This window comes from Passer montanus, unplaced genomic scaffold (genome assembly GCF_014805655.1).
Source record: "Passer montanus isolate IOZ18808 unplaced genomic scaffold, ASM1480565v1 scaffold42, whole genome shotgun sequence".
Classification (NCBI taxonomy): domain Eukaryota; kingdom Metazoa; phylum Chordata; class Aves; order Passeriformes; family Passeridae; genus Passer; species Passer montanus.
The window spans coordinates 5,421,250-5,434,755 of NW_024369041.1; the positions used below are offsets into that span (position 1 = coordinate 5,421,250).

The 13,506-nt window shown below is 41.6% G+C and overlaps 1 long non-coding RNA gene across 2 annotated transcripts in view; it reads right to left on the reverse strand.

Moving 5' to 3' along the window:
- The window catches only part of LOC120507241, a 55,870-nt gene that overhangs the window by 39,438 nt on the left and 2,926 nt on the right, over positions 1-13,506 (reverse strand). Inside the window, exons 2-3 of one of the 2 annotated variants that reach the window (XR_005628702.1) lie at positions 13,047-13,346; positions 12,261-12,318 (exon numbers count right to left, since the gene is read on the reverse strand). This is a non-coding gene — a long non-coding RNA (uncharacterized LOC120507241). The other variant, XR_005628703.1, reaches the window with a different exon arrangement.

Below are 13,506 nucleotides of genomic sequence, written 5' to 3' on the forward strand. Positions count from 1 at the left end.
AATACTAAATCACACTAGACTTCAGACATGCACCAACTTTACCTACAGAGGCTTGCATCAACCAATGAATCATTCTCCCTTTCTCTTTCTTGCAGGGCTTATAAGGCATGACAGCTCCTGGTGACCTCCTCTGGTGCCCTAGTCCTTTGGACTTTCACTGCTCTCAGCTCCACGTGCTGCCAGCACCTGCACCATGAAACAATCCATGGTGAGTCCACTCTCTGCCCCTCCCACTACACCAGTGTTCAAGTCTGGAGTAGCAGTGTGCTTCTGAAGCCAGAATGCCCCACTCCCTGTGCAGCCCCCAAGCACAGAGCAGATTCCTTTCAGCTGGAAGAGGTACCCCAGCAGCACAGGCAAAGCACACAGGCCTCACACGGTGTGCAGCCAGGGGAGCTCAGCAGAGCTGCAGCTCTCCAGGTGCACTCCTAGCTCCTGCTACCATCATTTGTGCAGAAATTGCCTTGGAGTGTCAGACATTCTTTCTACTCCAGGCAAACCTAACAAATCTTTTCTACTCTGTACAACAACCCAAAACTTACTTTGCTCTCCTCCAACCCCCCCAAAAAACAGTTTGATGCCTGTCTTTTCAGACATTTATCCAGCCAGCACCTCCAGTGGATCATAACATTTGAACTGTTGTATTTTTAGACTAATCATTATAAAATCATCATCATTTAGGTCCTTGCCCATTTGTCAGTATTCTTCACTCACCTCTTCCCTTTTACCTTTTTCTACTCTTGGACTCGTCCTATTATTATGATTTTAGCTATGAATAAATCTCAAATTCATCACTAACACCAAATTAATATAAAGTAACACAATTTTCTGTGATTTCTTAGATTTCATGTGACTGAATTTGTATGTGAGTTCCACCAGCCCAAGCTGAACCTTCACATTACCTATACAGAACTAATCATGTCCTTTTTTCTCTTCATTAACTGCAGCATGTCTTTGTGGGCTAACCCAGGACACACAGAACTGAATGGAAGGACCTCAGCTGACTGCAAGAGGCACTTCCCTAAATGCACTTAATGAAGTCATTCAAACAACCAATGCTATTTATGTTGAAGTTTATGACTATGTGACATTCAGAGATAACCGTGTATGTTCTGTGTCTTTAGCAAATACATTTTTCCTATTATACAATCTGAAAAAATACTGGTTTTGTTCTAATGTAATTGTAAGAATCAAATTTATATACAAGACCTTTAGAAAACAGAGACCCACCTCTAAATGCAAAGAACAAACATTTGCATTACCTATTTATATTAAAATATGCAGAAATTTCCTAAGTATTCAGTCAACTTATAAATTTTTATAACTTCTTCAAATTGTTAACATTTTTTTAACACACAGCATTATTTCAGCTTTGTGGAAGGCTCAATAACAATCTTTCTGGTCTGGAAAAAAGGAAAGAACATTATAATAAAGAATGCAGAATAAATAAAAACAAAACAGTACAAGCCGTACATCCACGCATACAAAGACAACTTTCATGGTGAGCTATAAGCAAGTATAATAACACAATGTGCTGCATGTTGATTTCACCAGTGAAAAGAATTTCTCCAGTTATTGAAGACTTTCCTGGCAGAATTTCAGAAAAAAAAATTCTGACATTCTCCCAATCTGACTTCTGTGCAATGCAAGTCATGCACATTTTAAATACCGATGAATAATACTGCCTTTCTTCTGAGAACTGTTAACAGCTGTAGAAACTATTATAGCCTGCTTAAAATCATGTCTCTGTAGTCAATACTCTCCAGACACTTAGCAATACTAAAGCTATTCCTGGGACTAAACTAGAATTGCTATGTGAGTACAAAGTTTGATTTATGTTGAAATGAAACAACAAACATCTGATCTTTCCTTTTTTTTTTAAATAGCCATTCACATAAACACAAGAATCAGCTGCATAACTAGAAAGTGATGTACCAAATTTACAGAAATTGGACAAAGAAAGACCACCCACAGTTACCTCCAAAAGAAAAGATTTGTGAAAGGGTGCAAGATGGCTGGTTAAGATACTTTGTACAGCCATGGCTTCATGGTGAGGCTGTGGTGTGCGAGTGCTGCTTCGTGAATTTGGTTTTTCAAGTTTTCTGAAATACACAAAATTATCAGCAGCCCAGTCCAATGTCTTGGCAATGCTCATCACCAGCTGCTCTCAGACAGATCACAGGCACAGTGGACTGCATAATAAAATCATCCAGATGCATTCAAGAGGAAGTCAAGATCTCTGTGTACTAACATTATTTTTTCACATCACAGAGCACAGGTGGGAACAGGAGAAATGCTCTGTTGTGGCTACTCTGACATTTTTGAAATCATGACTGGAAAAAAGAGAGAAAACTCAAGTGGAACAAGTGCAAACCTCAAAAGGCATAAGATTTCAGATTATGTTCTATAGATTCATGTATATTACTAAGATTTACTAAGATTCCTCATTCTAAAAAACTGCCCCCAAAATTCCTTTTTTTTTTTACACATCTTTACCTTTCAATAAATAAAAATCTAAGTAAGTATTATCAGATTTTTGAGGGTTTATGGTCTCTGGCAAAGACAGCAATTAATTTGACTAGCAACAATAATAAAGTGAGGATTAAGCTAATTTCAAGTAAGAGTCTCTTCCTCCAGAAGAGTACCATAAATCAATCAAGAAGCCTTAAGCAGCTTCAAATTAATTCTCCAGCTTCTTCTAGATTAATTCTAAGTCTTTAGCTCTTAAAGTATCTAGAAAGGTGAAAGATAAGCTAATTGTTCATCTCATTATTAGTTTTTCTTCAGTCAGTAAGTTACCTTATTTATAGCATCACAATTCTTCTAATCAGAGCTCTCACAGCAGTTTTGTTGCATTACCAGTATGGCACAGGGACACCTCCACCTTCTCCAGCAGACATGCAAGCAGCAGAATAACCTGTGTGCCCTTCTGCTGCCCCAGGTGCCATCAAACACAGCTCTCCACACAGCCCCTGTGCTTGGCTGGGGAAAACATGACTATGGCATCAGTGCTGCTTTCCAAAAAGCTGCTGTCAGTTCCACCAGTAACATGTACCAGGCATGACTGGTGCAGGTGCCCAAGGATGGAAACTCACTGTCACTAAACCTGACCTGCCCACCCCCGCTGTAATGGGACTGAGCGAGAGCGAGGACTCCAGAGGCAACACAAAGCTTGAAATTCCAAATGCAGACCTAACACAGAGCAGAAATGCTCTCATTCTCTCTACTTTCAGGTCAAATTTAAGTTTTTGTGCTCAAGATCCCAGTTTGCCTTTACAAAGTCCTGTCTCAGGCTGTTCCAAACCCCGCTGCTTTTCTTCCTCCCTACTCACTCACTCTGCTTTTCTCACTCCTTTTGTGTTTTAGGGTCTCTTATTCTCCTCTGAGCCTTATCCCATGCTGCTCTCTGGGTTAAGATCTACCCCCCTGGGAAGGCTTTTGATGTCCTATCTCAATAAATTTGGGCTAACACTCAAATTCAATGGGAGTAAAGCTGACCCATATCATTGGGGCTCTCTTGCCAAGCATCCCCTGTCCTTCCTCTTGTCTCATCCTGTCATTATTTAGTGTCTGTAACTCTCTCCTTCTTCTCCTTAGCTGTTGGCCTACACTTCATATTTGCCAATTTTGCCATACTCAGACTGAGAGTTCCTACAGGCAGAGTACCAAGTTGTTAGATTTTCCCTTTGTCTACAAAATGGTGTCTATTCAGTATTCTCCCATAACAATGGAAAGAGATGATCAATTTAAAACACCAAAGGAAGGAAAAAGTTTGCACACAAGCAGGAAGAGGACACGCTATTTTCTTAAATTGTACAGGCAACTAAGGAACTACTTTTTTCAAAATCACTGATCATATACAAGGTAAAAAGGCATTGTTTAGAAAAAAGCATAAGAAAGGCACCAAGGTTACTAGAGACTATCATATCCTTTGGTTTGGGAATTTCAGCTGGGCTCTGGCTCTTAATTCAGCACAGTTACAAGGTAATTCTGCAAGTACAATCCTCTAGGGACTGCAAATGAAAATAAAAGTCATATTCAAATCAACTGATTTCAAGGTCACGTATTTGCAATCAAGGCAACAGGGAACCAAAAAGCCTTGCAAAACTTGCAAAATAAGCAGAACTCATGCAACCAGGAAATTCTTACAGGTATAACAGCAACCTGGAGCTGCTAAACTCAGTGGTCAGTAGTTCCACTGAATATAGTAAGAAAAATTAGGCTGTGAATTAAGAGATCAGAGAATTTGTAACGGGAGGCTAACATGGAAAATTAAGTGGCTTGGAATGCAGACAAGCTTAGAGGGTGAAGCAATGGCTGTTTTGAGAACCCCTATTGGGCACTTCTATAGAGTGCTAATAATTTGTCAAATGTACTAACGGCTGCAACACAGGCAGAAGGAGTCAAACAACCTTATATAATGATATTAAAAAGTGATTTCATCCATCACAAAAAAGAAATGTAACAGAAAAATCTCTAGCATGTAGGCATAAAAGTGTGAGAACAGATCTTCCCAGCAATGGATCAGGAAGATCTGATCTTTGGCACTATTTCCAGAATGACAAAAGTTTTAGACAGGTTACCTCTTTCCCTGTCTGTGGGTAGCAAAGTCACTGATAACTGAAAAACTCTTAAGCAACCTTCTGTGCTGTTTCCTATTGCAATAATTGTACACTGACTGCTCAGAACTGAATGGTGCCTGGTATCATTATTCCAAAACATGTAACTATCCATCCAGATATTTACACTGCCTCTCTCCTACTGCAGAGAGACTACAAATACGAGCACGCAGGGGCAAACAATACTATTAACACTTCTTGCTTTGGCTGGTGTTGCTGTGTTAGGGCAGTGCACGGGCAGGTGCTGTCGTTTTGACAAGGCTGTTGGATAACAGCGACAGGAATCTGTCAGAGGCAGCCCACACACAGGATGTGTCCCGCACAGCGCGCTGACCTCCTCCAAAGAAGTTTCATTTTAGAACTCTACGGAACATGTTACAAATACCAGCTGGCAATGTGCGATGTAGCAGAGAGAAAAGGAAAGGGGCAGCGCAAATAACAAGGAAACGCCCTCTGAGGGCAGCAGTGGGCTGGCTGGAGCACGCTGTGTGATCGCTTGGAGAACCAGGCGGGATCTGAGTGACACAGGGACGCCTGGCCCAGCAAACAAGGAAATGTGCAAAGGCACTTTTGTGCTCCTCCTGCAACTCCCCGACTCTGCAGTTGCCAGAAGATTAGTGCTGTCTTAAAGATAACTCGAGAAGCTTCAGGCTTGGCCAAGAATAAAACTAGTAATAAAAAAACTAATAAAGAATAAGTGCCCTTTCCTTCACAGGATCATATTCACAGCACAAGCAACTCCTTTTTCCCCCAGAAAAGACTCTCACCAGTGCACAAGATGTCAAAGGCCTTGCACATTTGCCTCACTACGACCTCACAGCCTTCTTCTTCTATCTCTTTTTCTCAGGACAACACAGTTCTGAGGGACCTTTTTACTCCTGATTTCCACCTTCTTTACACCACTTGAGGTGCAAAGCTGATGGAGATGAACAACCAACCAGTCACACCACCTAGGCAGACAATAAAATATCAGAGACTCCCAACTAGTAGAAGAGCCTTTGCACACCCAGCCATGACAGCTCAGAGTGCTTTTGCTCCCATGCAAGAGGTTACCAGATCCACAGGAGAGCTTTAAACTTTAATTATCAGACCACCCTCCTGAGCCTATGAGACAAATCTGTGTCCTCTGTCTCCCACCCTGTTGCCAGCATGCTTCCCACTACTGGAGAATGGAGAGGGATTGACTGGACAACACCTTGAGCTACACAAATATAATTGGCAGAGCATTTCAGCAGCATGCTGAGAGCTTGGGTTCAGTATGGTATGTAATGGCAGTATTGTCTTTTTAACAAAAAGTTTTTTAAAAAAATTCCCTACATTATGATTTTGCTTTTGAAAATTGTATTAAGACCAGTGCAGATGCTATTACCAAAGAAGAGATTTGTGAACACCAACAAAATGATTCACCAGTCCCTCAGTAGGAAGTGGTATCATTGCATCACATCTACAGGAGAATGACAGAAGAGATGCATTGTTTCACAGGACAGTGAAGTGCTGTATTTTCCAAAATAGAAGTATTAAATCTGCAAGTATGTATGACAAATGAGAGGAGGAAAATTGTCTGGGCAGTGGCCATCAGATGCTTGTAAACACTATTGAACATTTACAATCTGATCTGGCATAAATTGCAAGCTGAGAGTATTGTACAAATTATACCACAGCCCAACCAGATTCTTTTCTATCTGGTCCATCACTTCTTGCTTAATCCCTCAAGCCAAAACCAGTTAAATCCTTGTTTAGCAGCCATATAGTGAGTGTGTTCTCACATTCTCTTACCTGAGTCCCACGCTCTCTGACCCACATCTCTGTATCTCAGAACAGGCACTCAGTCTTGCCAGGCATTTACACACCTTGGCAGTACACCTGCTCCTACCCTTTGCCTTGCCCAGCATCATTACCCAGGTGCTCCAGTGCTTCTTAGGTCAAAAGGTTGCTGCACAGCCAGGTGGCCTAGGGAACCCTAAAGCTCTCCCAGCCCCTGTGTTACACAGATTCTTGCCTTGTGGCTCACAGTAAGGAGAAGCAGGATATACATATGAGGCAGAGCAAGGAAGTTTTAGGTTTCAGCATGTATGCTACATGTCTTCAAGGATGACACACTGGGTAACAGGTTTTTTAGTTCTTAGAACCATACCCCGTGCTGGACATGCTCTCTGCAGTTGTGCTGGGTGATGTTAGCTTGTCAGCACCTCAAAGCCCTAAGCATGCTGCACTCTGCCATGTCTTTTAATTAATGATCTGCTCCTTGCACAGCAGGCAGCAGGAGGCTTACAGCTACATAACTACCAAACTGACAATGACAAGCTGACATCACCCAGATTAAGAGGATTTTCTTTCTTTTAATCTTGTTCCTTCTCCTCAGCCTGCTCTATGTTCCAAGAGGTCAAAGTACTATCCCTCCAGTTCACTTAACAGTGATGCTTCTCCGTCACCTACAACTCTTCTCTCAAAAACCTATACTTAAAGCACCTAACATCAGCAGCCCCAAGCATTGGAAAGACAATAAAACTTGTGTTGCTTTGCAGCCTGCTGCTCACCTGTGCCAGAGACGAGGGACACTTTGAATCCAGGGAATTGCCACAGAAGAGAATGGCAAATTTTTGACTGGCTTATTTTCTCCAAAATTCCTTTAACTCTCTGCAGGAAGACTGGCGGGTCTGTTGCTATGCAGATCTGCTGGCCCACAGCATGCCAGAGGCTGCTGTCAAATCAAGGCTTTAGGAGCAATCACAGAGCAGCAGGCACATCCAAACAGCACTGGAGAAGTCATCTGCAAGGAAGAGCAAGTCCCATGCCATGTAACATGAAAGCAAGTAATAAGTATTTATTCTGCCAAACATCACTCCTAAACTCCTGGGGACTGGAACTTTTTTATGCAACTCATATCCTCCAATCTAGTAACCTCAGTTCCCTGGAGACTGGTGCTGTAGGACACACAGATGGGGCTGAGAGCTGAGAAGCTCTTGGATTTCTAATGTATCCAGCCACACTTGGAGCCAGCCAGAGCAATGTAGGACTGCTCATGCAATACATCTTCTTCCCTGGGTTCACCTAGAAAAGCAAACCACCAGCCCTCCAGCTCAGCCCTCAGTTACAGAAGTAGCACAGTGGAAGGGAAGCTGCTCTCTTGATTTCAGCAGTGCCCACAGGCTCTGGTGCACTGACCGACAGTTCCTGTCCCACAGAGCTGCATCCAAAATAACAAACAGCCAAAGGGAGGAGACACACACCAACAGGAAACTTGACCGAGGGATTTTTCTGTGTGGTGGAGAATGAGTGACTATATTTTTGATACAGTTGCAAGCAAGACCTCAGGGGTCTTGAAAAACAAAATGGAAATGCCACCTGCATTAGACAAACAGGCAAAGCACTGGGCCTGATTTTCCACTGGTGACCCTTACATAACATCCACGTAACTGAAACAATTTTCACGTTTACTCCTCATACAATTAAAAAAGAAGAGAATCTAATTTTCTGTTTGGTTTGGAGAAAAAGCTACTGCTTTTGGCATACAGAAGCATAAGTAATCTGTTAGCAAGCATTTTAGAGAACATCTCAGTTTGGTGAACATATTCCCTCAAGTTATTTCTATGATCTAAGTGAGCAGCAAGTGCTGTACTCATCTCTTTCAAAATTATTCACTATCATCAGTTAATGAGTCCTGCATTACAAATTCCATCCAAAAAGCCTCCTTGTTGTACATGCACATCACTTCACTAAAGTCATGGAGACATTCCCCAGACAGAGCAGACTGAAATAGATCAGACACCCAGTCTGTAATGATTACCTGGAAAAGTGAATGTTTCCTTTCTTCTGTGTATTATAAAACCCCATGTACCACAGGAACAGAATCTTAAAGGCCACACAGTACTTTCACTTCATGTGTGCATCTTCCACTGATGTCAACTGGAATAAGTGTGAGCACCTGATTCTCAGCCAGTGTAACTTCTGCCAGGAACTATTTTCAAACATATCCCATCAACTCTGGGCTCACACTTTTATCCCAATAAAATTTCATATCTCTCCACACCATCAAGACTTGTACTTAAAAGTGGCAATATTTAGCTCATGCAAGTAAAGCTTACTTTAGCAAATACTGGAGATTCATTGAAAGCTGAAAGCACTTACAGATCTTGGCTCCAGGAAAAACATTCTCTGCTCTACAGAGTTTCAAATGGCATGGCCACATTCGTAGGCATAAGGACAGCTGGTAACTTAGGGTGAGATTACCATAGTTTAAGAATTTAACAAAATGAAGATGGCTTAAGCCATCTTCACCACATGACTTGTGCATAAAGAGCAGAGCTCTGCTGGAGCTCAGCTGGCTCCTCAAGCACAGCTGAAGAGCTACAGAGTGTTAAGCTACAGCATCATGGCAGCTTCTAATTGTCTCTTATATTCTAAGAGCTAAACTATCCTTGTTCCAAGGCATGGGTCAAAATACTGCAAGAAATGCAGGTCATGGAGTAGAAGAAAGGTTATTTTGAACCTCTTAGACTTCTCACAAAGTTTTCCGTTTTGCAGATAGATTTAACCAATTTCATCATTTTGGTTACATCAGAACATCTTTATATCAGAACAACCAACTTTTTGTTATCAAGCCCCTCTTTTAATTCTAGCTATATGCCATTCCCTTGAACTCAAATAGCTCAGATTCACACATAAAGATTGAGATGAGATAATGGAAATAAAAGATAATGAATCAACTGGTTTTGTACACAAAATAAGCATCCGTAATTACAGAGCAGTCAACACACTGGCTCTGGCTTGAGTTACATTACACTGGGCCCTTGGGATCCCAGGACATAAAATCACCTTTGCTCTCTCTGTCACAGGTCAAGTATAGCTCAGCCAAACCAGGAGATTTGTGCCAAACAGTTTGTATTTCCAACAATTAAATATTGAATTCTTCTTTTAGGAGTCATTCACAAGTCAGCTTGCACAATTATTTGCATACACAGCCACTTTATTTCAGCCTCCAGTACAAAAACCTATTAACAGTTGGCCAGATTCTGCTCTCATTTGTCCCAGTGCAAAACCTCGCCATTTTCATTAAGATCCGTGGAGCCAGAGTTTCATACCATACAAGGGAGAGCACCACTCCTTCATGAGGCAGCTCACACCACCAGTGAGTTGTGTGCCTGTGACATATGTGACCTGAAGGTTTCTGTTCTGTGGCACAGGCCACCAGTTCTGCTCACTGTTCGAACTCTTCTGCAGCCTCACCATGTCCCTCATGGCCTTAATTTTAAATGGACTTTGTTTCAATGACAGACCAGAGCACATTACTTATTCCCCTTAATTCACTGGATTTACCAGAAGCACACTAGCTGAGTACCACTGAAGAAAAGGCAAATTTGTTTCTACAGTGTATTTACACACAATAAAATGAACCAATCAAGCAAACAAACTGTACCCAATGTTCCCTATTATGAACTGAAAGCAGAAGAAACTCTTCTCAGTATTTCCAGTACTTATAAAAGCATGTTTATATCCTGTGTAACCCAGGGCTTACATCAATTACTTGGTCCTCGAAGCTTTGAGCCAAGTTTTCTCCACAGTATTTACTCCCTGGAACCCAAAGGAGTCATCATATAACTGGTCTCCAACACTGTTTCTTCAGTGCCCTCCACATTGAGGGCAAATTTTGCTCATTCTTCCTGACTGACAGATGAGCCTGGTTTAACTTCCTGGACCCCCTCTGCTATACATGTCACAGCCATGGTAACACTCCTGGTGTAACACCTGGCCAGGGATGGGCAGCTGGGTGCCAGTGGGCACCAGGACAAGTGCACTGGGAAACAAGCATGCTGCTGCCAGTCAGTCAATTACAACGAGCTCCAGAGCATGCACAGCCAGCCTGAGAGAACAGAAATCTTAATCATGCTGCTCTGCATGCCCACAACAGCTGGCTTAGGAGTCACTGCTCTGCTCTTCTACAGACCCAGTATTTGGAAATGCATAACCACTGTTTCATGCTTCTATTTTTTTTTCTGGTAATGTAATAAAGCAATTCTCCATTATAAGAAATGTGAGCATTTGTGACCATGATGAGGTTCAGAGAAGGTACAACCCTCTGAACAGAGCTGTGGCTGAACAAGCTCTTGTTCCCCCCATCAGGCAGTCTGACCTCAGACTAGAGGCACACACCACCCCATGCAGCACCATCCTGCAGGACTATGTGCCCTGCAGACACAGATTTCTGCCACCTTGTGTGAGCACACCGCCCGAGAGGCAAACTCCCCCAAATACTTCCCCTTGCACAAAGGGAAAAGTAACTTATTTCACAAATACAAGGCACACTGAATCACCCCAGCTTGACTACTGATCCATGCCAAATAAACAGTGCTAGTTTCAAGGAGCTCCTTCTGACACCCTTCCACTGAATAATTTAATTGAAGGGAAAAATTTGACATGTCATAGCACAGTATCTCTGATGCTAATCCACATGTCTTTTTCTCCCTATTAGAATACATGGAAGCAGAAGGTTGTCACATTTTTCAAGAAAAAATGCTAATAAGTGGGGTTTAACTCTCTGGTAAGCCTGGAAAACAAGACAAGGGGTGAGCCAGCTCCTCTGTGCACAATCCCCCAGTGGCTCAACCAAAGCATACCTACATGAGGCAGGAACCAAGAAGAGAATTAGATAATTGTGTTCCAAGTGTGCACAGCCAGATTTGTAAACAGAGAACACGGTCACTGTATTTGAAATGGAGTATTATCATCTCAATAAAGCAGCAGTATGAGACTATGCATTAACATTTTAATTCCCAGGTAAAGCTAGGGTCAAAGCACAGCAAATTTACAAAACAGCTCTTAACTGCTAGGAAAGGACATTGGTCAGGCTGCTTGGACAACCTTACTTGCACCTCCTTGTATAGGGAATGGGTGACTGAATACTGTAACACAGTGTTTGCCTGGAGTGTAAGTCTAGTAACAGCTTCAGAGCCTTCTGCCTCAAATTCCTGCATGCTGACACAGCATATATGGGTTACACGTGTCCTATTTAGCATTATGTATACACCAACAAATACAGATGCAGATAACTTTGATAAATCAAGTATTCATGTGATTTCTTTCATATTCTCCCAAATATTTGCCACTGTTACTGCAATGCCTTCCAAAGGGAGAAGCACCGGTACAATTCCAAAAGGTTACACAAATGAGGCCCTCATTCCCCCTGCACACCAGGAAGAACTTACACTGTACAATAAGGACAAAGCTTTTAGCATAACTCAAAAGCCACATGGACCTGCAGCCTACTACAGGAACACAGCAGAAGAGATCAGAGACTTTGTTAGCTGAAAAGAAAGCAAAATGTGCTAAGTTACGCAATTGTTTTGTGGACTTAAATTGTGTTGGCATCCTCATACAGTGTTGTAAATTTAAGTACACACATAAAGATAAAAATACAGTTACAACACTGTCATGAGTTCCATGCAAATAGGTCTATATGAGCCATGTCAATCAATCCCTGTGTGAAAGGCTCTCTGCAGGATCAGGACTGTAACCTATGTACAGAAATGCTGGTAAAATGTGTTTATGTAATATGTAAATAGATAAAGAAAAGTACATTCACACCAACTACTGAGGAAAGAAAACTAATCATTTTTCTACTGCTAAAAGTACTGAATCACTTACCATCTGGTTTGTGAGGGGAAAAAAACTCAGTCCAATGCAGCCATGAAGAAAATCCTGTCTAAAAAAAGTAATCACATGCTAGATCCCCCTAAGTTTAATTTCCAATCATTTTAACACAGAGACATGGAGAATTTTGTTTTCCTGAAGATTAAAAAAAACCCAAACCAACAGTAAGGAGGATGTGTGGCTTGTTAGGCCCTGATCCTTCTATGGGAGATAGTGGAAGCTAGTTTTCAGGAAAAAGTGGAGTTTCTGCATCTGTTTCTTCTGGAATTCATTCTAATTTTCCAAGAAAAATCTACCACACTTCTGTTATCATGCTGTGAAATGCAAAAGTAAAACAAAGATATTTAGTATCTGAACTAACTTGCCATTATACCTTGACAACTTTGGGATGGATCCTCCATCATCTGAAGTTATACATATGCAGAAGTGACAGATATATTATTCTACCCTAAAAAGGGCATGTGGTCACATAAATACTCTGAGCATTAAAGCACAACCAGCAAAGGTCATGTTTATGACTCTGGCAAAGATTGATCAGTTCCAAACTTGTGACTTGTCACTTTGTCCTCAAACAGACCACTACTATCTTAATTTTTAAAGGAATTAAAAATTTTATATCATCATTTCAATCCACACTACAAAACCCAGCCTACACACGGCACTGATCTTCCAAAGGCCTTTGTATGCCTCCTTTAACAGCTGTTCATCTGCAGCTCTATGCCATGGAATCAAACTTCCCTGTTCCCTCCTTGCCTCGTTCCCCACACCACACCAACTCACCTCTTGATGCTGCCTCTCTGGAACATCTCCCTGGCCTCACTCACTGGCATTTCTTCCATTTTTTCCTTCATATTTTTCTCTACTAATTGCCAATGATTTCTAATGGGTGTTTTTTGATTTGGAAGTAGTCAGACACTGGCTGATCTCTCAGAGATCAGTGCTGTGCATGGGTGGGTGTAACAGTTCTGCAGGTCTTGGCCTTTTTCTTCTGCTTCCCTCAGTCCACTTCACTTGCTTCAACACTTGAATAAAATTTCCTTCCTCCTCACAGAGGCATGGAGTTCAACATAGACCATTTACCTATAGGACAGAAAATGATTTTATTTGATTTACCAATTAACCTAAACCTTACAAACGTCTGAAAACACTGAAAGATATTTCCATCCCACTAAATACCTTACCCACTAAGTTTTACCATTAACCTCTTTTGCTGCTGAACACTAAGTCTTTCCATGAAAAA